Genomic DNA, 22,564 nt, shown 5'->3' with positions numbered 1-22,564 from the left:
GCTAGTAAGTGACCAGAGAGCAGATGTGTCATCAGCTCATATTAGCCTGAAACTCATGATAGTTCTGCCTATATATTCTGAGTTCTGGCATTACAAACCACTATCCCAAAAGGAGTAATTTCTTGAGCATCTACTATGCTCCATGAATTTTTCTAGAATCCTGCTGACCCAGAGAACTTTATTCTATCATGATCATATTCTCTAATTGCACTCTTAAATTACAATAAGCACTGTGTGACACTTGAACGCCCAAAATATGGCTAGCTCCACTAAATAAGTGAAGTTTAGACTTAATTTTAACTAATATATTCTAATTAGTCGCATGTGACTAGCAGCTACTATATTACATAACCCAGTTTTAGACACGGTGTGAGCATGAGTAATACTGTTCCCATGGGAAAGATGACAACAAATAACAACTGATCTAATATAGCTCTGGAGACTGGACTGAACAACGATGGTACTCAGGAAGCATTAAATAGGTATAGACTCGCAAAGGATGTCTTAGGGCAACTTATGAGTTATCAACCCAGAAACAATGAACTGACCAGAGGGAAGAATATAGGACTTTGAAGTAAAATAATTTGGGTAGAAATCTTCTCTCGGGAGTCACTTCCATGTCCATTTACCAGACTCTTCTCCAAACTCATGCTGTCACATGTCCTTAACTCAGGCATTATCATTACTCCCCAAGCTTGTAGGCCATTAAAACAAGCAGGGAAACTCACTTTAGCTGCTTCAAAGGCATGGGTCCAAGTCATAAATGAGATGGAGCCACAGTAGAATGAAGCAATGATGAGGGCTGCCTCCTCTCGACCCACACCTGTGTGGAGGTAACAGGTGCCTTTGAAAGACAATCCTCGGTCAGAAAAGCACCAGGGCAGCTAGGGCGCAGGGTCGGCTGACACTCGCCAGCTACCCACAACACCCGCCACTGGATCTTAAGACTTCTGGTGAGTGGAACACAGCTTCTGCTCCAATCCAATTGCGCGGGACCTGAGACTGCATTAGTTAGGGAAGCAGAAACCGGCCTGGCCACAGGCCTCATCCGGCCGAATCAACACCAGGGTAGCTAGAGCGCAGGGTCGCCTGACACCCGCCAGCTACCCACGACCCCCGCCACAGGATTTTGAGACTGCTGGTGAGTGGAACACAGCTTCTGCTCCAGTCCAATCATGCGGGACCTGAGACTGCTTTGGTTGGGGAGGCAGAAATCCGGCCTACATAGGGCCACAAGCCTCTTCCGGTCAGAAAAGAACCGGGGCAGCTAGGGCACAGGGTCGGCTGACACTAGCCAGCTACCCACAACACCCGCCACAGGATCTTAAGATTTCTGGAGAGTGGAACACAGCTTCTGCTCCAATCCAATTGTGCGGGGGACCAGAGACTGCATTAGTTAGGGAAGCAGAAAACCGGCCTGAGTAGGACCACAGGCCTCTTCCGGCTGGACCAGCACTGGGGTACCGCCAGCTACCCTCGACCACCGCCACAGGATTTTGAGACTGCTGGTGAGTGGAACACAGCTTCTGCTCCAATCTTTAAACAGTGACAACGACAACAACTAACCCCAGAGATTACCAGATGGCGAAAGGTAAACGTAATAATCTTACTAACAGAAACCAAGACCACTCACCATCATCAGAACCCAGCACTCCCACTTCGCCCAGTCCAGGGCACCCCAACACACCGGAAAAGCTAGACACGGATCTAAAAGCATATCTCCTGATGATGGTAGAGGACTTCAAGAAGGACTTTAATAACACACTTAAAGAAATGCAAAGGAACACTGGTAAACAGGTAGAAGACATTAAAGAGGAAGCACAAAAATCCCTTAAAGAATTGCAGGAGAACACTGCTAAAGAGTTACAAATCCTTAAAGAAAAACAGGATAACATAATCAAACAGGTAGAAGTCCTTAATGAAAAACAGGAAAACACATCCAAACAGATGATGGAAATGAACAAAACCATACTAGACCTAAAAAGGGAAGTAGACACAATAAAGAAAACCCAAAATGAGGCAACACTGGAGATAGAAACCCTAGGAAAGAAATCTGGAACCATAGATACCAGCATCAGCAACAGAATACAAGAGATGGAAGAGAGAATCTCAGGTGCAGAAGATTCCATAGAGAACATCGGCACAACAATCAAGGAAAATGAAAAATGCAAAAAGATCCTAACTCAAAACATCCAAGAAATACAGGACACAATGAGAAGACCAAACCTACGGATAATAGGAGTGGATGAGAATGAAGATTTTCAACTCAAAGGACCAGCAAACATCTTGAACAAAATTATAGAAGAAAACTTCCCAAATCTAAAGAAAGAGATGCCCATGAACATACAAGAAGCCTACAGAACTCCAAATAGACTGGACCAGAAAAGAAATACCTCCCGACACATAATAATCAGAACAACAAATGCTCTAAATAAAGATAGAATACTAAAATCAGTAAGAGAAAAAGGCCAAGTAACATATAAAGGCAAGCCTATCAGAATTACACCAGATTTTTCACCAGAGACTATGAAAGCCAGAAGATCCTGGACGGATGTTATATAGACACTAAAAGAACACAAATTCCAGCCCAGACTAATATACCCAGCCAAACTCTCAATTAACATAGATGGAGAAACCAAAGTATTCCACGACAAAACCAAATTCACACATTATCTCTCCACGAATCCAGCCCTTCAAAGGATAATAACAGAAAAAAAAACAATACAAGGACAGGAACCACGCCCTAGAAACTACAAGAAGGTAATCCCTCAACAAACCTAAAAGAAGACAGCCACAAGAACAGAATGCCAACTTTAACAACAAAAATAACAGGAAACAACAATTACTTTTCCTTAATATCTCTTAATATCAATGGACTCAACTCCCCGATAAAAAGACATAGACTAACAAACTGGCTACACAAACAAGACCCAACATTTTGCTGCTTACAGGAAACTCATCTCAGAGAAAAGGATAGACACTACCTCAGAATGAAAGGCTGGAAAACAATTTTCCAAGCAAATGGCATGAAGAAACAAGCTGGAGTAGCCATTCTAATATCTGATAAGATTGACTTCCAACCCAAAGTCATCAAAAAAGACAGGGAGGGGCACTTCATACTCATCAAAGGTAAAATCCTCCAAGAGGAACTATCAATCCTGAATATCTATGCTCCAAATACAAAGGCAGCCACATTCATTAAAGAAACTTTAGTAAATCTCAAAGCACACATTGCACCTCATACAATAATAGTGGGAGACTTCAACACACCACTTTCACCAATGGACAGATCATGGAAACAGAAACTAAACAGGGACACAGAGAAACTAAGAGAAATTATGAATCAAATGGATCTGGCAGATATCTACAGAACATTCTATCCTAAAACAAAAGGATATACCTTCTTCTCAGCACCTCATGGTACCTTCTCCAAAATTGACCACATAATTGGTCACAAAACAGGCCTCAACAGATACAAAAATATTGAAATTTTCCCATGCATCCTATCAGATCACCATGGACTAAGGCTGATCTTCAATAACAAAATAAATAATAGAAAGCCAACCTTCACGTGGAAACTGAACAACACTCTTCTCAATGATACCTTGGTCAAGGAAGGAATAAAGAAAGAAATTAAGGACTTTTTAGAGTTCAATGAAAATGAAGCCACAACATACCCAAACTTATGGGACGCAATGAAAGCATTTCTAAGAGGAAAACTCATAGCTCTGAGTGCCTCCCAAAGGAAACTAGAGAGAGCACACATTAGCAGCTTGACAACATACCTAAAAGCACTAGAACAAAAGGAAACAAATTCACCCAAGAGGAGTAGACGGCAGGAAATAATCAAACTCAGGGGTGAAATCAACCAAGTGGAAACAAGAAAAACTATTCAAAGAATCAACCAATCAAGGAGCTGGTTCTTTGAGAAAATCAACAAGATAGATAAACCCTTAGCCAGACTCACTAGAGGGCACAGGGAAAGCATCCTAATTAACAAAATCAGAAATGAAAAAGGAGACATAACAACAGATCCTGAAGACATCCAAAACACCATCAGATCCTTCTACCAAAGGCTATACTCAACAAAACTGGAGAACCTGGATGAAATGGAGAAGTTCCTAGACAGATACCAGGTACCAAAGTTGAATCAAGATCAGGTTAATGATCTAAACAGCCCTATATCCCCCAAAGAAATAGAAGCAGTCATTAATAGTCTGCCAACTAAAAAAAGCCCAGGACCAGATGGGTTTAGTGCAGAGTTCTATCAGACATTCAAAGAAGATCTAATCCCAGTTCTTCACAAACTATTCCACAAAATAGAAACAGAAGGTACTCTACCCAACTCATTCTATGAAGCCACAATTACTCTGATACCTAAACCACAAAAAGACCCAACAAAGATAGAAAACTTCAGACCAATATCCCTTATGAATATTGATGCAAAAATCCTCAATAAAGTTCTTGCTAACCGAATCCAAGAACACATCAAAACAATCATCCATCCTGACCAAGTAGGTTTCATCCCAGGGATGCAGGGATGGTTCAATATACGGAAATCCATCAACGTAATCCAGTATATAAACAAACTCAAAGACAAAAACCACATGGTCATCTCCTTAGATGCGGAAAAAGCATTTGACAAGATCCAACACCCATTCATGATAAAAGTCTTGGAAAGATCAGGAATTCAAGGCCCATACCTAAACATGATAAAAGCAATCTACAGCAAACCAGTAGCCAACATCAAAGTAAATGGTGAGAAGCTTGAAGCAATCCCTCTAAAATCAGGGACTAGACAAGGCTGTCCACTTTCTCCATACCTATTCAACATTGTACTTGAAGTCCTAGCCAGAGCAATTCGACAACAAAAGGAGATCAAAGGGATACAAATTGGAAAAGATGAAGTCAAAATATCACTTTTTGCAGATGATATGATAGTATATATAAGTGACCCTAAAAATTCCACCAGAGAACTCCTAAGCCTGATAAACAGCTTCGGTGAAGTAGCTGGATATAAAATTAACTCAAACAAATCAATGGCCTTTCTCTACACAAAGAATAAACAGGCTGAGAAAGAAATTAGGGAAACAACACCCTTCTCAATAGTCACAAATAATATAAAATATCTTGGCGTGACTCTAACTAAGGAAGTGAAAGATCTGTATAATAAAAACTTCAAGTCTCTGAAGAAAGAAATTATAGAAGATCTCAGAAGATGGAAAGATCTCCCATGCTCATGGATTGGCAGGATCAACATTGTAAAAATGGCTATCTTGCCAAAAGCAATCTACAGATTCAATGCAATCCCCATCAAAATTCCAAATCAATTCTTCAACGAATTAGAAAGTGCAATCTGCAAATTCATCTGGAATAACAAAAAACCTAGGATAGCAAAAACTCTTCTCAAGGATAAAAGAACCTCTGGTGGAATCACCATGCCGGACCTAAAGCTCTACTACAGAGCAATTGTGATAAAAACTGCATGGTACTCGTATAGTGACAGACAAATAGACCAATGGAATAGAATTGAAGACCCAGAAATGAACCCACACACCTACGGTCACTTGATCTTCGACAAGGGAGCTAAAAACATCCAGTGGAAGAAAGACAGCATTTTCAACAAATGGTGCTGGCACAACTGGTTGTTAACATGTAGAAGAATGCGAATCGATCCATTCCTATCTCCTTGTACTAAGGTCAAGTCTAAGTGGATCAAGGAACTTCACATAAAACCAGAGACACTGAAACTTATAGAGGAGAAAGTGGGGAAAAGCCTTGAAGATATGGGCACAGGGGAAAAATTCCTGAATAGAACAGTAATGGCTTGTGCTGTAAGATCGAGAATTGACAAGTGGGACCTCATGAAACTGCAAAGCTTCTGCAAGGCTAAAGACACCATCAATAAGACAAAAAAACCACCAACAGATTGGGAAAGGATCTTCACCTATCCTAAATCAGATAAGGGACTAATATCCAATATATATAAAGAACTCAAGAAGGTGGACTCCAGAAAGTCAAATAACCCCATTAAAAAATGGGGCTCAGAACTGAACAAAGAATTCTCACCTGAGGAATACCGAATGGCAGAGAAGCACCTGAAAAAATGTTCAACATCCTTAATCATCAGGGAAATGCAAATCAAAACAACCCTGAGATTCCACCTCACACCAGTCAGAATGGCTAAGATCAAAAATTCAGGTGACAGCAGATGCTGGCGAGGATGTGGAGAAAGAGGAACACTCCTCCATTGTTGGTGGGATTGCAAGCTTGTACAACCACTCTGGAAATCAGTCTGGCGGTTCCTCAGAAAATTGGACATAGTACTACCGGAGGATCCAGCAATACCTCTCCTGGGCATATATCCAGAAGATGTCCCAACCGGTAAAAAGGACACATGCTCCACTATGTTCATAGCAGCCCTATTTATAATATCCAGAAGCTGGAAAGAACCCAGATGTCCCTCAACAGAGGAATGGATACAGAAATTATGGTACATTTACACAATGGAGTACTACTCAGCTATTAAAAAGAATGAATTTATGAAATTCCTAGCCAAATGGATGGACCTGGAGGGCATCATCTTGAGTGAAGTAACACAATCACAAAAGAACTCACACAATATGTATTCATTGATAAGTGGATATTAGCCCAAAACTTAGGATACCCAAGATATAAGATACAATTTGCTAAACGCATGAAACTCAAGAAGAATGAAGACCAAAGTGTGGACACTGTGCACCTTCTTAGAATTGGGAACAAAACACCCAGGGAAGGAGTTACAGAGACAAAGTTCGTAGCTGTGATGAAAGGATGGACCATTTAGAGACTGCCGTATCCAGGGATCCATCCCATAAGCAGCCTCTAAATGCTGACACCATTGCATACACTAGCAAGATTTTGCTGAAAGGACCCAAATATAGCTGTCTCTTGTGAGACGATGCCGGGGCCTAGCAAACACAGGAGTGGATGTTCACAGTCAGCTATTGGATGTATCACAGGGCTCCCAATGGAGAAGCTAGAGAAAGTACCCAAGGAGCTAAAGGGATCTGCAACCCTATTGTTGGAACAACATGATGTACTAACCAGAACCCCGGAGCTCTTGTCTCTAGCTGCATATGTATCGAAAGATGGCCTAGTCGGCCATCAATGGAAAGAGAGGCCCATTGGACTTGCAAACTTTATATGCCCCAATATAGGGGAATGCCAGGGCCAAAAGAATGGGAATGGGTGGGTAGGGAAGTGGGGGGCGCTATGGGGGACTTTTGGGATAGCATTGGAAATGTAATTGAGGAAAATATGTAATAAAATATTAAAAATCAAAAAAAAAAAAAAGAAAGAAAGACAATCCTCCCCTTCTCTTTGAGGTATTGAATTTAGATAGAGTTTCAGTCTTGGAAGGGCCTTTTCAGAGACCATAAGGCCAGGCTCAGAGCGGGAAGGTAGAGAGGTGGGCTCCATCTTGAAAATGGTTGAAGTGTGTATTCCTAAATATTGTGACAGCAAACATTCTTAAACCACAAATCAATCTGTGGTAGGAATACTGTTATAGAAGACAAGGAAACTTTCAGTTTTCAGCATGGATTATAGCAGCAATCACACATGCATACAGCTGACTCCCACCATGCACAACTCAGAACATACTCTGTACCATTGACACCCTGCCTCCTTACACTCTCCCTACAAATACCTGGCTGCTACTCCACTGGCACTAGGGCTGACAGGGCTTCTGTCAGAATTCTGTCTGATCTTCTGCACTCTCTGCTAGTTTGCCACCAGGGTGAATACAAAGCCCAAAGACTTTGGCTCTCAGAGCCCAGATACCAAGATTAGGCATTTGATGGTGAATACACTCTCGTCTTCCTCCTACAAAGGAGGTACCTTACTTCCCAGATGTGCTTATTTGAATTATTTTCTGGGTATGAAGTGTGGAGCTCCAGAGAAGGGAAGGAATGGGTAGGAAGGGATTTGGAACTGGCAGGCAAGCTCCCACTTTGCAGCATGCTGTAGTAGTCACAGTCCAAGAATACCTAATAACCAAGTGCCATGAAGGAATAACCTGGATGGTTTTTGCTTTATGTTGGGCTGGGTAGCCTGTATTCCAAAAGCAGGCAGGAGCTAGGTCATTCAATCTGAAGCCTTTGTTGAAATATACCTCAAAGTTCAAGAAGGTCAATGATGTTCATTTGGTGGACTCCTTCTGATTTTCAGCCCATTCCCTGTCTAGTGATTTCCTATCATCCTGCTTCTACATAAAGCTGAACGTATTGCTCTGAGATCCGTGTGCTCAAACCCTTCTACGGGTTCAGTCATGGACTCTCCCGGAATCCTTCCAATTTCCCAAAGGTGCCATTGTCCTGGGAAGATCTGGAAAATGACAAGATAGGCCAACAATTTATCAATGCCTAATGGATGGTAGGGGCAAGAAGATGGTAGACATGTCCAAGAGAGCCTCTTAGGTCAACATTCTCATCCACCACAAGAAACCTACAGTGATTTTTTTTAGAAGCCTTTGCCTCTCTTGTACCGATGAATAATGAAGACATCTCGCTCTCAGGGGCAGGACCAGAGTTGGTATTCTGAGTGGTTGCATTCCTAAGACCTCTCCCTTAGAATATTTCCGTAGTGTTATATAGATATTTCCTCTAAGATAAAACTTTCCATTTTGGGGAGAGGATTGGTTAAGACATAAGATGTTGTAAGGGGCAGTGAAACCTCCCTCCCTACAGGTAAACTCATTAAACTCATGAAGTAAACAACTCAATGGCTTTAGGAAATCCCTGAAATGGACCAGATTCACTAGGTCTCCTCCTTGTCCAAGCATATATACCAAGAAACACTCTTGGATAAGCTGACATGCCTAGAACAGGCAGAGACCAGTCCAGCTGCCTGGAAAAGATACATGGCGAGCTGCCTGCAGGAGATATTCTTTAATGTGTTGAGCTGCCTGCAGGTTTCCATTTTTATGAGCTTTCACACGTGCTGGGAGGGCTTTCAATGATGCAGCTGTCTCTGATTTATTTCTGCTTCTGTAAATAACCCCAGTAAACTGATTGGTGCACCAAGTTGGGGTTTGGTGATAGCCTTACTATGATCTATTGTTGGTTCCCTATCTGGAGTAAGTAGGTCTTTGTTAATGTCTTCCTAGGAATGGTATCACATACCACCCAAGAGAGCATATGTTCCTGTGGGAGAAACCTTTACTCCTGTCCAGGGATTCCTAGCATCCAAATCCTAGGAGTGAAAAGGAAGCATCAGTGGCTTTTGGGGGAGGCCCACCGTTCCACCTCTTAGCCCATTTTCCTCTTTGCTTAATAGAAACCTGGACTAAAATCAGATTTTCTCCTTCCAGCATTTTTAGTCAAGTGACAGGACAACCTAGCTTTACAGCCACTCATTTTACTTATATCGCAGCTGTCTGTTTTAATAAGACCTAGTATGGTTACTAGGAACCATGGGCTTAATGTTCTGGGCTAGCAGTTGGGAAGAACACAAATCTTAGTATTCCCCTTGCAGTTCAGAAGCATTAAGCAAATAGTCTTTTCGTGATAAGTATCTGACGGTACTTCTACAAGGCTTCTTAATGCTGACTGTGGAGTGACAAGGCAGTTTGTCTGAGCACGTAGCAAATCCCAGGCTTTCTCCACTGCCTCGTGGCTCTTCTTAGAAGACCTATGCACACACAAATGGGGATTTCTCCAAATAGGATAAAACATGTCTTTAATTAAGCAAAGAGAAATGAAAAGGTGATGAACATCAGTTAGGGGACATGATGCTGACTTATCTGTGGTTGCTCTGTAGGTAAGATGACTCATACTTTGTGGGGCTTGTTGATAAATCACTGTGTTTTGCTCATATTTCATATGAACTTATCATTTCTGATATCTCTGCATCATGGTCAAAAAAATGCCCATGCCAAGGCCCCATGACCTGATAAAACTACACATACATTTCACTCCCTGATAGTGACTAGCATCATTTATACCAAATACCAGTAGTGCCTCTTTTGTGACCTTCTTGTAGAAAATCAGTTATGTTTGCTTGTCTTAGGCAAATGTTGACCTCAGGTATCAGAGGAGCTGCCTCTCATCTTGGAGTCAGAGAAGAGGTGAAGTAGGACTATGACTCCAAGGTGTGACCCATAAAAGGCAACACAGACTATGGCTCTTTGTAGCAAAAAGGCCATGTGGACATTGAGATTTTCTTTGCTGTTTTCTTCTATCTTCTAGTGCCAATGGGATTATAAAATGTATATCAAATTCACAAACATACAGGAATTGGAACACTGTATTCTACCTAAGGAGTCCATGTTCTCATTTGAAAATTTGTTTCCACCCCCTCTCAGGTTTCTCATGCTACAGTGACAGAGACTGTGAAACAAATTTAAACAGGGATGTCGTGGCTGGAAGCCAGAATGTTAGCACTTCTGGAGCTACCCACATTTCTGAGTATCCAAATGATATATTCTGCTGGGAATGCATATTTGGATTATTAGGGGGCTGGTTACGTGGCTGTAGATGGTGCTCAGATTTTCAAAACAGCATAAAATACCTCTCAAATTATTAGTATGCTTAACTCTGCAATCCATTTTCTCCATATTCAATATCAGCTTTGACAAGAAAGATGTATTTATGCTCTTGAATGACTCACCCTTCGTAAATTAGACCTGTCAAAGTGACTTTCTTAGCACAATAGTTTGCTGTATTTTTGACATCCACTCAGTGAAGGAGAGGAGACTGTTGTATGTAAACAGCTAGAAAAGACAGTTATAAAACAATGTGATCAGTGCTTTCTTCTAAGTGGCACTTGACTTTGTGCATGGCTGCGTCTGGTAAGGGCTGGAGCCTGGATTAGTCCTATTGTATCTGCAGCCAGCCTCACCACCATTGTCATAAAGCTCTTGATGTATTTTCTCTTCTGAGCTCTAGCCTTCTGGCTGGACACTCTCTGAGCTTTGTCTGACTGAGCGACTTCCTTGTCTAGAACCTTCCATTGCTTTCCTCTGCTTATGACTCCAATCTGTTCCTGACCTTGTTCTCGTGGATCTGTTAGTTAAGCCACAGCTCCTACTTCCTCTGTGTTAATCAAAGCAGGAACTTCTCTTGTCCACAATCACTTAGCTCAGCTCAGCAAGTCCTGTCACATGCACCTCAACAGAGCACTTGGGTTATGATGGTTTTCAATCTTCCCCTCTAGGAAGGGGCCACAGTCTATTACAACAGACCCAAAGCAGAGCTGGACATTTCTCTCAGTTTTTTCAGAATCATTCCTCTACTTCTCTCTGAAATTTTGATGGAATTGTGTGAAAATACCTAAGGCAGCAGGAATAGAGAAATGGTCCTGAGACAGGTAGGAAGTGGCTCAGCCTTCTAGTTCTCATTCCCCAACCTCCTCCTAGAGGCTGGGGTGTGGAGGGACAATGCTCCAGGTTTCACCCTTCGCCATCTCCTACCTGAGAAACCACACTATGGTAATTGTGTTTAATAGATAAACAGATGCCTTCTCTCCTTCCTGGTCCACTCAGGTGAATAATCAGTGGGCTGGGATTTTTAAATTTTTTCCTTTATATTACATTTTTATAAATGCTGCCTTCACCAGTGCACACAGATCTTGAGCTGGTGTAAATGTCTGTAATTTATCACATGCTGAAGTGGACATTTCATTACTTTACTACAGTCCCTTGACAGGAAAACTGGCTTCCTTCCATGGCCTAGCACCACTGGGCCCCTTATAGAAGGTCCTATTTTCAAGATATGTGTAATGACCTGCTCTATGTATGATGTGATAGAGCCTTGCAAACTTGGAGAGGTCTTCTGGGACATCATCAATCACAGTTTTCTCCCCTTCTTCTCCAGGCACCTCACTGCCTGTAAGCAGAAGACTGAGCTGAGGAGATACTCATAGCAAAGCCAGGCTTAAGTTCAAGTGCTGTTGGGTTCATGGGTTTCAGATCCTTCTTACTCCTATGTAGGCGTAAGTTTTATGCAACCTGCTTTTAATAAGGGTTCAACCTCTCCTGTAGCCCACCACCCATCAGCAGTAGGAAGAGCAAAGACATTAAAATATGGGGAAGTGGAGCTGTTCAGCAATAGTTCTTTGGGGCTAGCTCAATCTTCTTTGGCAGCAGTTTAGTCTCATAGCAAACACCAAATATGATTCAGCAGCTGCAGACCACTTCTCTAAGCAAGCAGACACCAGGCATGAACCAGCAGCTACAGTCCAGTCCTTCCAGCAAGCAGACACTAGGCAGCTGTAGTTCAATCATGAGGAAACCACCAGGCTCACCAACCAGCCTGAAGCAAGTCCATTGAAACTGCAACTGCCACAGGAACCTCACGAGCAGTTCTTGGGTGAATTTCTCTCAATGCAGGAGTTATCACAAGTTGAGCTCAACAAAGCTATGTAAGGTGAATCAATATATGTCTGTCTTTAGTGAAGAATAGCGAGGCAGAGCAAACCAAACCAAGACTCAGTGCTCATCTCCATGGTCTGTGGAGTCATATTTATACTCCTTCATTCTTGGTCCTTTCACATGTTTGCTATAACAAAACATTCTTTCACCTGTGTTTGCTTCAGGAAGACAGTCTTTCATGTGTTTGCTTTAGCAAGACATCCTTTTACCTGTGTGCCTCAGCAAAACAACATTTGGCATAATTAACTTTCGAAAGAACTAGAAGTTTCCACTTCATTCCTATCTTGAATTTTTTCCTTTCCTGTCCACACAGCAGCCTATTCTCTGCCTTCCTCTGGGATGCTCACCTCCATTTGTAATTCCCTTGTTCCAGTGGTACAGAGCCAGCTCAGATAGAAAGTACTTTCATGGGGGATTTTAGGCCTCATTGGAAAGGGGGAAGCAAGAGAACCACAGATAAGCTTTCACTGATAGAGTATGCACGTATAATAAATAGTACAGACACACAAATGTACACAGGCATGTGTACCCATCCATTCATACCCATGCACAAGCCATAGACATGTACCTTCATGTACATATGCACACAGTTCCAAACAGGTCCATAAATTGGCACACCTGTCCATGCACACAATCACTCCTGTATTTAAAACTCTGGTCCCTGTAGACTGGCAACCACTGCTTTTCCAACATTTCAATCCACAGTCCTCTTCCAAAATGCTTCATTCTTCAGGAGAGATGGATATGGGGATATGGTAGCTTTTCCCAACATCTTCAAAGGCCAACTGGCTGTAGGTTTGATTTTTGTTTGTTGTCTTAATTTATAATTCTCTGTTTCTGTCATCAAGTGAGTCTTCACTGAGAAGAATCAGGGGATGAACTAATTGGTCTAATATTATCTCATAGGATTACTGGTCACATAGCTGTTTCAATACTTGGTGCTGTCTTGGAGCTTGGACCCTAGGCTTCTACAATGACTGATAACTAACTACTGAGAAGGATCAGGGATATGTGTTTCAGCATGATTGATTGTTGCCCAGGAAATGAACTAGAAATGACAGGGTGCTTCTTCCTCTGAAGAGATCCTAGAAGACAAGAAGTTCAGCAATTCTTAAGCCCTTGTGTCACCCTTGAAAATGTTGTCAAGAAACCCATTTGAACCCCCAACTCTCTGTCTTTTTCCTTTTGTATCTTGGAAAAAAACATTTTGTTTTCCAATTCAAGCATTTTTTTTCCCTACAGCTGTCTTTAAAACATACACAGGGTTGAATGTGTGTATGCAGTATGATGTCTATGTGTTTATGTATGTGTGGTGTGCATGTGTGAGTGTGTGTTTGTGTGTATATGTGATGTGTGTGTTTATGTGGTGTGTGTGTATATGGTATGCATGTGTGTATGTGGTATGTGTGGTGTGTGTGCTTGTGTGTAGTGTATGTGTAGTTTGTGTGTGTGTGGTAAGTGATGTATATGGTATGTGGTGTGTATATGTGTGGTGTGTGTGTGTGTGTGTGTGTGTGTGTGTGTGTGTGTGTGAGATGTATATGTGCATGTGGTATGTTTGTATGCGGTGTGTATGTGTAGTGTGCATATGTATGTATGGTATGTGTATGTGTTTGGTTTGTGTGTGTCTGTGGTGTGGTGTGTTTGTGATTAGTTTGACTGAGGTTTTTGCCTTTCTTGTTGCTTACATGCAGTGCCTCATTCTCTTTTCCCCCCTAGGGCTTTAGAGAAATGTCACCAGTAGCCTTAGCCATCATGAAAATAACTAAGTCTGAGTTCTGATTCTGCTGCATGACATATGTTCACATGGACAGTATACCCTCATGCCTTCTGGAGGACTTCGTGACAGAAGTTGGGTGTGAACAGGTTGTAAACCAAAGGTCACTGCTTAGTATTTGTTGATAATGCTCACCTAAGCTAAAGTGACTATGCTTTCAACTAGGCCTTTGAAGCCCATGAGGATAAATCTTCTGCTATCTTTGTAGAGCCAGATCCCAGTTCTGGGAGGGAGATGACTTATCCTAGCCTATTGTCTCCTTTGAGTAGGCTGCCCAAAGTCCTGACCTGCTTTATTTACATATCCTGACCTCTCAGACTTGAAAGCTCTACAGGATGTGGTGAGAAAGCAATTTGCTTTCCAATGGGTTCCTGGCTGTCCCCATGCCAATGTAGATGCCTCCATTGTCAGAGCTTTCTAGGGACATCTGAGAGGCCACAGTTGCTATCTGAGAAAGGTAACTTTACCAGGTATCTCACCAGCATTAAATGCCAAGTCCATTCCAGCTGTTCCTAATCCCCAGTTCATGTGCTTAGACCCAGTGGGGACCTCACAAGGAGCACTATTGCAAGCCCCACACTGTCAGAGGTGTCTAATCTCCTTCCTTGCCTTGCTTGGTTTTCAATGTAGCTTACTACGTATTGTAATGGAGGAAGTTCTCATTTCTGTTTAGTTTTCTTCTGGAAAATAAAAAGCAATGAATGATCTCAGATGTAAGAAGAGACTAAGATCATTCTGTATACATGTTGATACTTCTTCCATAAAATTCCTTTGGACATCTAATAGCTTTCATATGGATGCCATAGGCAAACTAGCTATATTAATTTACTAAAGTTTTGATAATAAAGTCCTGTGGACTAGGTACCTTACACATGAAAAATGTTCTGCTCTGTTCTGTTCTGTTCTGTTCTGTTCTGTTCTATATGACAGGCCTCTAGAGGCTGGGCATCTCAGCATGCAGACAGCCATCTTTACCTTGTTTTGTAACAACATCTTCCTTCTGCATATGTCTGTGTCCAATTTTCTCCCTTTTATCAAGATAGCAGTCCCAGTAGAGTAAGCACACTATAATGGCCTCATTTTAATTTGATTACTTCCAATAAAGACCTTAGCTCCATAATCAGCCACATTCCGAAGGCACTGGGGGTTAGGATTATGACATATTCTTTCTGAGTAAATGACAGAGAAGACAATTCTGCCCCAAAATGTTAGCTTTCTGAGCCTCAGCCTAGATGGAATGATTTCTAGATCAGATGTATGAAGCTCATCTTGTTCTCAATTACCCTGAGCTCATTTTGAGTGGCTACTTCAGAAAAAGGGACAATGTCTTTGCTCTCGAGAACCAAGAACAGGTTTGGAAGGTTGGCTGGGGGAAAGCACAGAAGTTCAGAAAGGAGACAAAGAAGTGGCTCCAAGAAAATACAAAAGGCAAGAATTCAGTCAGAGGGAGGGCAGCACAACAAAGAGCCTGGGACCAGGAAGATGATGAGCAACATTGTGAGGATTTGGAGAAATCGAAATATATGCTCTAATCCATAACTCCAAGCTTTCTAAAGCATGAATACAGAATGAAATCAAATGTGATCCCTTCAGGTTGCAAATGCTTTGCCAACATTTAAAGGAAATCTCTGAACAACTTCTGGGCTTTCCTGGACTCTTTAGGTAGATGGGTTTGGTCTGATTGGGACACTGAATGCAGTGAGAAATGACTGAGGAAGGTTCTCTGAAGAGGATGCTGCTCCCTCTCTGAGACTCACCTGATTCTGGCCTCTTACCACAGAGCAGAGGTAGCTGTCCATCTCCTCCTAATGGTACAGGAAACCTGGAAACCAGCTGCCCTAGCCGCATAGCCCTGCTTCCTTGGAGAAAAACACTTTCTCCTGTGATGTAAATTTACAGTATTGCTAGATCATTATGCCCATGTAATAGGACTCAAAGCACAGAAGCAGCAACATGGAAATGTGCGTCTTGTTTACTGCAAACAAATTTTAAAATCAATTGAAAATGTTTCTGCCAAACATGCTGCACAGTCATCGAGGTGATGGCTTTTCCCTACTAACCCATAATGCTGCTGAGCCCTCCTCCTTGGCAGGAGTGTGGTCGAATTTGAGAAACTAAGCAGCCCTCAGGAACAGCTGAGCCCTCTCTCTAATGGTTCCCTGGGATTTTTTGTTTTGTCCTCTGGGAAAAGCTAATTCAAAAACTCTCCTTGTTCTCTTGGGGATGAGACTGAATTTGCTCTGTTGACCTCACTTCTCTCTTGTGTGTGGCATGAGGTGAGAATGGTCCCAACATCCTCTATGGCACTGCAAAGCCAAAACACTGGGTATAGATTTTCAGTGCCAAGGAGATGGCTCTGGATAGGGAGCAGAGGTTATCTCTGGAAAGATGCCTTTTTAAATGTGTCTTAGCATGTGGCAGGGACCAGAGTGTTCTTTGGTGCATATATGAGGGGAAGGCCCAGGCCACAGCAAGTTTGTAGTAACATAAGGTCCAAGCTTCTACCTGATGTGGGCCCTGGCTGCCCAATCTCACTCACCGGGGAGCTAAGGCAAAAGGCAGAGTCGAAGCAATAGAGGCTGAAGTAGATAAATATTCCCAGACACTATGATTCTTTACAGGTCGTGGTGACACAAGTCAAGGGGACATGTGCTCATTCTCTTAATTTAATTAACCTTCATAGTGACCAAAGGCCTGTGTCATAGAAATTACTTTTCTATTGCTATGATAAAACACCATGACCAAGGCAACTTATAGAAAACAGGAGTTTAATTGGGCTTATGGGCCCAGAGGGCTAGAGTTTCTGATGGCAGAGTGAAGTACGGATCCTAAGTGGCTGGAGCAGTGGTTGAGTGTTCAGGTCTTGTTCTACAAGCAGGAGCATGAACTCAAAATGGGACAAGTCTTGAAACCTCAGTTTGCCATACATCACATGTTTCCTCCAGCAAGGCCATACTTCCTAATGCTTCCCCCAAAGCCACCAACTAGAGACCAAGAATTCAAACATGTGGTTCTATGAAGGTGATTTTCATTCAAACCTCCACAAACAGGCTGTCTTCAAGGAAAGCCCACTACTATCTTTTCATTTTTTATTATCATATATTGTACAAAATAGTGTATTTCACTGTGATAGTTTCAGGCATAGAGCATTAACTGTGGTCATATTCATACACATGCACTCCTTATTCTCGCTTTATCTCCCTCCCATTGGTCCCCTTCTTCATTCCAGTTCCATCTATTTTCATGGCTTGTATATACATATATTCTGTAAACAAGAGAGCATACGGTATTTGTCATTCTGAGTCTGGCTTAGTTTTCTTAACATGATAGTCTCCAGTTGCAACTGTTTTAATGTAAGTGACCTAATTTTGTTCTTCTTTTTGGTCAAAAAAATAAAACCCCCTCCATTGCATATGAGTACTGCATTTCCCTTGCCCACGAGCTATGTAAGATGGTAGCCTCTCAACTCAGGATTCTCTTGTGCAACTTGTTCTCAGCACATGAAAACAGACTCCATCACAGTCTGGTTACTCTTCGAGCAGGCAGATTAGATGCCCTACGAAGAAGTCTGTGAACCTGTGAGTGAATTCACCTATGCTGGGCCTGTGGACAGTGGATACTAGGTAAAGGCTGCCCAACTGTGATCAACACTATTTAAACAGACTAAGCTAATTTGTTGGGGCTTTGCTATGATTGAAAGTCTATGTTTTGAATGAGTCCTTATTTAAACTGAAATATAATTTGTAAGGTCTTGGGGGTAAGGCTTTAGAAAGAAGGAGATGAATTAGGTGGTCCCTGCTCTGTGTAATGAATGCAATCATGGTCCCTGGCACTTCAGACTTGGGTTGTTGTTTATTGCAGGTGGCTGCTTTGTTTACTTTTATTCATCACAGCAGATTGAGGAGAATATGTTTTGACAAAAAAATGCTTTAAAGAGCCAATTGCTTTTGCTACCAATTTATGTCCTCTTGCCACCTGTTTGCTACGTCCTCAGCTGGTGTTCTTGAAGGGACATTCAGGTACGGGGTAATCAAGAAGCAGAGAGAATACTCATTTAAAAAACAGTCAAATATTTAACCTCAGACACATCAATTTCTTTTAGATAATCCAGGTGAATTCATTTAAGAAGCCATGGCACTTGAATAGAGGTCTTTCTAACTCCAGCTCGGAAACAAGGATTCTCTGAGTAAAACGTACTCTATAACCCACCTCAATAAAAGGCAAGAGGCTACTGGCCCTGCCAGGGAAGCAGGGCCTACTGGAGCCTCCAGGACTTCTTTCCATGACCTAAGAACAGCACTGGACAAAGCCTTTGGCCAATAGTCCTAAGAGATTATTTGCCTGTGCCAAGGAAGAGCTGCGCTGGGTATCGGCACATTATAGACTAGACTTCAGAAGCAACAGGCCAGGAATAATAGGTCAGGTACAGAAGGGCTTCTCAAAGGCAGGTTTGCACGCTGGAGATGAGTCTTAGGTGACACAGAGGTGTAGTGTTAATAGTCAACCAGGCACCAAGTGTGGGTATTTGTCTTGGGTCAGGTGTTTTTTAGTATCCTGATGACAGAAAGGACTTTTATCTTAGTGCTATGTATCTATAAGCCTCTAAGTTTTTTTTATCAGATCCATTTTATCAAAGAGAATGGCTGAGGTCCTGGCCAGCCAGACACTAGGATCACACTTAGTCTAAATAACATGAGTTAGGTTTCATTGTATCATTTGTATTACGAGAGATATGAGTATTCCGTTTGAATACTGAGAAAAAGTTTCCTTTTCAAGTAAACTTAAGCAAAACCAGTGAGTGAAACTGAGGAAATTTTAAAGAAATCATAGCACAATCGCAAGCATAAGAATTCTGGACTGTGGAAAGCTCTGGGAAACAAGATTCTCCAGAGTCTGATGCTGTGAAAAAAAAAAAGACAAATTAATTGGAGGAAACACAATGAATTTATGAATTAGATACTTGAGAGAAAACTTATATCTCGGATATATAACGTTCTTACAACTTCATAACAAACAGATAAACAACCCAATTACTAACAAGAAAAAGACAATATACATTTCTCTACAGGAGATATACACATGTCCAATGAACATATAGACATTTGACACCATTAACTGTGAGGTCCATGTCCTAAAGCAACAGAGAATCTCAAGAGGCTGGAAAGTTGAAGAGGATAAGAGTCCTAGGTGGATAAGGTACACATTGCTCACCAGCAGCTAGGCCATTAGGAAGGCGGCACAGGCAGAAACCCAGACACATTCCAGTGTGCTCAGGCCACACACAGGCAGACACAGGCATACATGCAGGCACAAAGGCTGCAGGTTGTTACACACAGGCACTGGAAAAAACACAAAAGGTGAAGACCCCTGACCTAAAGGCTGTATTTACACAGAATCACACAAAAGTGGCATTTTGGTAGGAATAGTTGTATAACACATCATAGTTTTGTTTGCTGTTCTCCAGACATTTGAAATTAGCCATATTTTTGCTACCCATAATCATGTTCTTCCCCCATTAGGCCCATGCCTGATATCAGTATCAGTGCCATGTCATCTGAACTTTTACTGGAATCTATGGTATTCTGATCTCTTCATTAACCATTACGGAAAAACAAACTCCAATCAAAACTATGATAACATATTTTGTTGTATGACCCTTTCTGGAGAGATGTGAACAAAATGTGACTCGTGCCACATAGGGAACAAACCAGTGACAAAGAAATGGATTCCATCCATGCACATCTCTGCGAATTACTACATTTATTATACTTCTAAGTGATCAACCAGGGACTGCATCTCCTACCAATGGATGTAATATGCAGAGATGGAGTTTACCTTCAGTAAAGCTTCCAGCACCTGTAGAGTCTCACTCCAGAGATCAAAGATACCTAGAACAGGATGACTTACATCTAAAGGTAGGGTGCAGACAGAACCAAGTTGCTAGGGTCTCGATGAGGATCTCCTGACCTGATAGGCCACATTTTGTAAGGGCCTGATGAACATATTCATATCTGCTCTGATTTCAAGATAGCAACTGACATGTCATGTCTGGATAATGGTGTTCTATTGCATACTTCATGCTTAATAAAATGGCTATAATTTTTTAAAAGAAGTATCAGTGTGGGACTCTGAAAGATTTGGAAAGTTCATATACTTCAGGTAGGAAAGAAAAATGGACCAATAACATTGGCAAACATGTGACCCTTCTCAAAAACATAAACAGGCAAAAATCTTCACTTCTATGTATGTAACAAAAAACCTAAAAGCACCCAGACAAAAATATAGACAAAATGCCTGTCTTTGTCAGTGTTTTACTGCTGTGAATAGACAACATGACCAAGGAGACTCTCATAAGGACAACATTTTTTAAAAAGATTTTTAAAACTTAGATATTTTCTTTATTTACATTTCAAATGTTATCCCTTTTCCTGATTCCCCCTCTGAGAACCCCCTATTCCTTCCCCCTCCCCCTGCTCACACACCCACCCACTCCTGATTCCTGGCCCTGGCATTCCCCTATATTGAGGCATAGAGCCTTCACAGGACCAAGGGCCTCTCATCCTATTGATGATAGACAAAGCCATCCTCTGCTACATATGCCGCTGAAGCCATGAGTCCTACCATGTGGTTAGGACTCATGGCTCCAACTCTTTGGTTGGTAGTTTAGTCCCTGGGAGCTCTGGGGGGTACTGGTTAATTCATAACATTTAATTGGGGCTGGCTTACAGGTTCAGAGGTTCAGTCCATTATCATCAAGTCAGGAACATTGCAGCATTTAGGCAGGCATGGTTTAGGGGGAGCTGAGAGTTCTACATCTTCATCTGAAGGTTACTAGTGGAAGACTGACTTCCAGGCAGCTAGGATGAGGATCTTATAGCCAGCACCCTTAGTGGCACATCTACTCCAACAGGACCATACCTTCTAATAGTGCCACTCCCTGGGCTGAGCATATACAAACCATAACATTCTACTCCTTGGCCTCCATAGACTTGTTCAAATATATGAGTCTATGGGGGCCATACCTAAACATAGGATAATGTAAAATACATTTATTCCTACTTTTAAAATCCCCATAGTTAGCAGTCTCAATAATGTTAAAAGTCCAAAGTTCAAAGTCTCTTGTGAGACTCATCCAATCACTTGACTGTGAAGCAAGACAGGAAATCAGCTGGGCAAACCCCAAACTCAGTATCTCCATGGCTGGTGCCAAAGCAGTCTTCCTATCTCCAACTCCTTTTTCATCTTTGTTGACTGCAACAAATTTCTTTCTCCTGGGCTAGTTCCACTGTTAGCAGCTTTCCTCAGCACATAGCCCCACTGCTCTGGCATCTCGAATATCTTAGGGTCTTCAAGGCGACTTACAGCTTCTTGTTTCAATGTCTCCGATCCACACATGATCTTCTGGGCTCTTCCAAGGGCTGGCATCATTTTTCCAGCTCTGCCCTCTGTAGCACTCTAAGGTCAGGTTGATCCACTCTACTGCCAGTGCTGTTCTAGGTGATCATCCCATGGTTCTGTAATATTCAAAACACTGGGCTCTTCTGCTGCAGCTAAGCTTCAGCAATAGCCTCCCATAGACTCTCTTCATGGTACCAAACCTCAAATCCTTTTCATGATCCCTTCAGTCCTGGGCCATCAACTGCAACTGAGACTGTACCTTCACCAATGGCCTTCCATGGCCTCTTACAGTCCCAAGCCTCAGCTGTTCTCCATGACCCCTTCATGCATTCAAAACCAGTACCACCTGGGTGACTCTTACACATTACCAAGTCCCGCTGCTACAGGAGGTACAACTTTGGCTGTCTCTGGAACACAGCTTCTGTGTGCTCTCAATGATGCTGGTTTCTTCTTAATCACTGCTAATTTCTTAGCTCCAGCTAACCAGCATCAATTGTCCCAGAAGCCAGAGCCATATGGCCAAAGCTGCTGAGTTCTGCTGCTTCCTGGGGCTGGAATGTGGTTAGCTCCCCCCACTGCCCTGTTCTATTACATTATCACCAGCTTTATGTTTTCTAACTCCTTCACTGATTAAGTTGGCTGTCCTGGAACTTGCTCTGTAGACTGACTCCGAACTCAGAGATCTGTGTGCCTGTCTCCTAAGCACTGAAATTAAAGACGTGGTTCACCAAGCCTGGATTTTAAGTTTTTCTTCACCTAGAATTTGCTCTTTTCTAGGCTGGCCTTGAACTTAGAGATCTGCTTGTCTTTGCCTCTTGGGATTAAATGCTTTTACTGCCATGCCTGGATCTAAATTTAGCTGGGTGGAATCTTGCCCGAAAGTCTCACTTCCTTATTCTGGTATCTTCTAGAACATAGGATTCAGTTCTAATCTACTCTCTGGTGCCCCCTTTAATCTAACCCTTGAACCATATATT

This window comes from Mus caroli, unplaced genomic scaffold, assembly GCF_978045245.1.
Source record: "Mus caroli unplaced genomic scaffold, Mus_caroli_1 scaffold_5, whole genome shotgun sequence".
In the NCBI taxonomy this organism is placed as follows: domain Eukaryota; kingdom Metazoa; phylum Chordata; class Mammalia; order Rodentia; family Muridae; genus Mus; species Mus caroli.
Note: the sequence above shows the minus strand (reverse complement) of the source record.